This window comes from Sebastes fasciatus, chromosome 9 (genome assembly GCF_043250625.1).
Source record: "Sebastes fasciatus isolate fSebFas1 chromosome 9, fSebFas1.pri, whole genome shotgun sequence".
Classification (NCBI taxonomy): domain Eukaryota; kingdom Metazoa; phylum Chordata; class Actinopteri; order Perciformes; family Sebastidae; genus Sebastes; species Sebastes fasciatus.
This window is the reverse complement of record NC_133803.1, coordinates 31,291,677-31,296,426: the sequence shown is the minus strand read 5'-3', so window position 1 is coordinate 31,296,426 and position 4,750 is coordinate 31,291,677.

Below are 4,750 nucleotides of genomic sequence, written 5' to 3'. Positions count from 1 at the left end.
TGTTTATTCCTGGTTTATTGATTTCTAAGAATTTTTTTTCAAATAAACTGCCAGGGTTATTTGGGGATAAGAGGTTTGGACCCAAATGCAAATAAGGATGCAGAGGCAGCAGGTAGAGTGCAATGATTTAATGACAGAAAAACTCACGTAACAAAAAATGCAGCTCGTCCGGCAGACGGGTAACAAAAGTCAATCCACAAAGTTAAGGCAAACGTACTGGACTTGAAATACAAAACTGGAAAAACTCTCTCAAGGGTGTAACTCAACACCTGAGGAGTGACGACGAACTGACAAACATACAGACTAAATTCACCAAGACAGCAGGGTGATTGAACACAGGTGGAACAAAACAGGGCGGGGCACATAATCACAAAAGGCGGAAAACAATCAAAGGCAGGAAGTAAAACCAGACAAGACACAAGAGGAGTGAACTCAAAATAAAACAGGAAACAAACTACAACAAAAACCCATGACATAAACAGTTACTGTATTTATTGTTTTATTCATCCAGTTGGTTCAGATAATCAAATCACCTGTATGAGCTACAGTATACAGTATTGCTGTGACCAAAGTCTTTGCTGACATCTACTCTCATATCACATTATCATTACAGTATTTTATCAATATTAAATCACCCAGCTTTAAATGCATTTTACAATAAACCTTTACTATATATCATTCATATAACACCACAATTAAAAATACATCCATATTACTTAATTAGTTCATGAATTTAGTTCGTTAATTTACCCTCAACTAATTGCTTAAGCTGACATTTCCTAAAAATACAGGTGTCGCTAATACAATTTTTATGCATTACTTTGGAATTTTGTTGCCTCAAGATTTAGCAGAGTAAACGTCACATTTGTGCTTTAAAAACTGCAATGAAAAGCTCATAATCAGTCTCTGTGTACAGTAAACGGCTAATATATTCAATATGGAAAACATGTACAAATCAATGACCACAATACAATCACAGCAATCAATTAATAAATATCCATTATTATGCTAACTGTTTGTAGTAAACCAAGCTGTTAATGTATGCAAGCTACAATAACGTTGGATATAAGTTAAGGAATAGATCAACATTGTGAGAAATATTAAGAACTAGTAAATATATAAGTAAATATTAAGTAATATGGAACTGGATTCAGGACGAGATAAGAAATGAAGCACATAACTCTGTACAGATTAAACGAACCAGATATAACTTGTTCATTAGTGACCTTTAGAGGTGCCGGGAGTTGTGTTTTCAAACATAAGATCTTGGTATCGAAGGCGTTCTGGTTTCCGTTTGTAGTCTGAGTAGTATTGGCCAATCACGTTAGAGCAGGCTTTGGTTGGCCAAAATGTAATCTCGTTAACCCATCGGTTTATCGGACTGTAAACAATGAGCGACGATAGGTTCAGAGATTGAGATAACCCCGTCTTAAATCCAGCTCAGTATTTAACACACAGACATGAGATTAATATATATAGCCCTCTTTTCTGTTAGTAACCATGATGAGATATTTTGTTGACGGAGCGTTAAGGATGCAGAATAATTCTCTGAACACGTTAGTTAACGCTGGCTAGCAAGTAAATTGAGGGCGTATAAATCTTTGGATGCCTAAAGTTAACTATCCTTCAGTAAAGTCAGTCAAAAAGAGAGTCGTTGCTAATAGTTTAGACTTCTGCTAACAGCAGCCAATGGCTCACGGCTGCGGTTAGCAGAAGGCTAAATATTAGCAACATTTACTCTCCATCTCTGAAACGTTTCTCCGATATTGTAGCTCACTAGAGCCTCGAATCACAGTTTGTCATCTCAAATGTCTGTGATATCTGGATTCTGGCACCCAACAACACAACAAGATGACATTTTAGATGTGTAACTTTAGCCCACTGATAGTGTTAGCCTCCAGTCTTTCCTTTGTTTTGCCTCCAGCTAACACCGTGACCTCATCATGACGTTGACACAAAAAGGGTCTATACATCTCACTCTCAAATGTGTTATCCGATATGTTGGACTATCCCTTTAAAGTATTCATAAACAAAGATAATACATTTTTAACAGAAGACATTTTGCGTTATGTTCAGAATTAATAGAAATGACAGGGTAAACTAACCAGACTACATTCTCCATTTCACTGCATCTTCTGGCGTGTTCAAGTTAAGTTAAATTATCCTTTAAGAGAAATAACGAGCATTAAATATGAAGAAATATTTTTAGTCGTTGGAAAAATCTTTTCAGCAGAATCAGGATTTTTCTCAGAGGTGAGGATGACGTTTTATTTCCCTTTACTCGTTTCTTCAGCCACATTCATCAGATCATTGAACAAATCTGAAACAGAACAAAAGTTGAATTAGATATAATGAACTAATCAACTAATTGATTTGACATTCTGTCCATACATACCTCCATCATTTAATGCTATCGTTTGTCCTCCACATCCTCCACCTCCTCCACCTCCTCCAACTCCTCCCATGTCTCCTCCCTCGTAGCCTCCGGCAGCACTCGGTCCCTCTAGTTCACTGAACAGACCTGAAAACCCTGATTGCTTCTCTTTCCCCTTATCGTCGTCGTCGTCTCTGTTGAAGATCTTTGAGAAGAAATGATCCTTATCGTCGTCCTTGTCCTTGTCCTCGTCTCTGTCCAAGAACTTTGAGAAGAACCCTCCTTTCTTGTCGTCCTCATCCTCGTCCTTTTCCCTCTGCTTCTCCCTCATTTTCTTCAACTTTTCTTCGTCGCCGTCTCTGTCCAAGAAATTTGAGAAGAACCCTCCTTCCTTGTCGTCCTCATCCTCGTCCTTGTCCCCACCAAAGAAGTCCTTCACTTTATCCTCCACCATATCTCCTGCAGAACAGCATCACACCATCAGCTCACACGAAAACCAGATGAGCAGATATTTGAAAGTGAATTTGAAAGTTTGCCTGAAGCTCCGATCACCTGTTTCTACCAGCTGATCAAAATTCTGTGGATTATTTGCGAATAATTATTTTTAACGGCAGCTGGGACTACAGCTAAGGGCTCTTTCCAGCGTTGCCAGGTGTACGATAATTATCATTTTCAAACAATCATTTTGCCCTCTGTATGATGTATAATAAATAAGGCCGAAAGTGCCATAATGTATGATAATTTGACCCTTTTGTGATGCTTACAATTAGTAGTTGGTTTTATTTGGTGGTGTCTCATTTAATTCATTTCCAGATAGCAAAGTATGTTTTACGCATCTCATCTGTTCCTGAAGAGAGTTTGCACCAGAGATAGCTTTGAATGCACCAATAATTGATTTAATTAGCCTAGTATATGGCCTACTATGCTTTAGTGCTTTTTCCATTTCCTTTAGTGTTCCTTTAGCAGAAGGCTAAATATTAGCAACATTTACTCTCCATCTCTGAAACGTTTCTCCGATATTGTAGCTCGCTAGAGCCTCGAATCACAGTTTGTCATCTCAAATGTCTGTGATATCTGGATTCTGGCACCCAACATCACAGCAAGATGACATTTTAGATGTGTAGCTTTAGCCCACTGCTAGTGTTAGCCACCAGTCTTTCCTTTGTTTTGCCTCCAGCTAACACCGTGACCTCGTCATGACGTCGACACTAAAAGGGTGTATATACTACATATTAACTAGCTCTAAAGTTTACTTCTGTCACTACACAACACGCGACAAACGTCACTACAAAACACTGCACCTTCATACAGGTGTGTAATATTCATGTCTCGGCGACACAAAATGTGACACTGACATGTGGCTCTATTAAAACGCTTTGCCTTTGACTGGGCTGGAGTTTCGGACCAGTTACTGTACGCTACAGGAAGCTCTGGAACCGTAACAGGAAGAAAAAAAAAAAAAAAAAAGATGTTGCTGACTTTTCACAATTATAACCCACTTATTATTGACATGTTTGAGTCCTAGCAGCAGGAAGATGAACAACATGAATCCAGATAAGAAGTGAACTGAAGACTTTTCAGTTAAAGATTGAACTGAAACAGAACCAAAAATATAACAACATTTAAGAAATAAGCATTAAACTCATCACATCCAGACCCTCAACGTTTCGAAAAACCCGTATCTCCAGTTTTGTTGAAGGGTTACTCGTTTCCAACCTCTCTGAATCTCTGCTGCAAAAATCACTTTTTACTGAAGACTTTTCAGTTAAAGATTGAACTGAAACAGAACCAAAAATATAACAACATTTAAGAAATAAGCATTAAACTCATCACATCCAGACCCTCAACGTTTCGAAAAACCCGTATCTCCAGTTTTGTTGAAGGGTTACTCGTTTCCAACCTCTCTGAATCTCTGCTGCAAAAATCACTTTTTATCCCAAAAGAATTTATCTCAGTTTGGACACTTTAGAGATGCAGAGTTTCCACCTGACCACAGCCATGCAAATCAGGACCATGCAAACACTTCTTCCTCCCTTCTCTCTACTCACCTATTTTTCCTGCTATCCATTTTTCCATCTTTGTCTGTCTGTCGATCAGAGTTTCTGTCTGTTGATGAGTTTCTGTGTCTGTGGTGAGACAGTCTTCAGTGTGTCCTCTGGCAGGTACAGGTGAGACTGAAGCCTTGTCTCTCTCAGATGTCCCTCCCCCGTTGGTGAGTCGGCAATCTGGATCGACCTGTTACACCTGTTCTGCTGTCACCTGACACACACACACACACACACACACACACACCTGTGTGTTGTTAGAATAATGTCAGGTGCAGCTGACCTCAGCGGTGGAAGGTAACTAAGTACATTTACTCAAGTACAATACTTA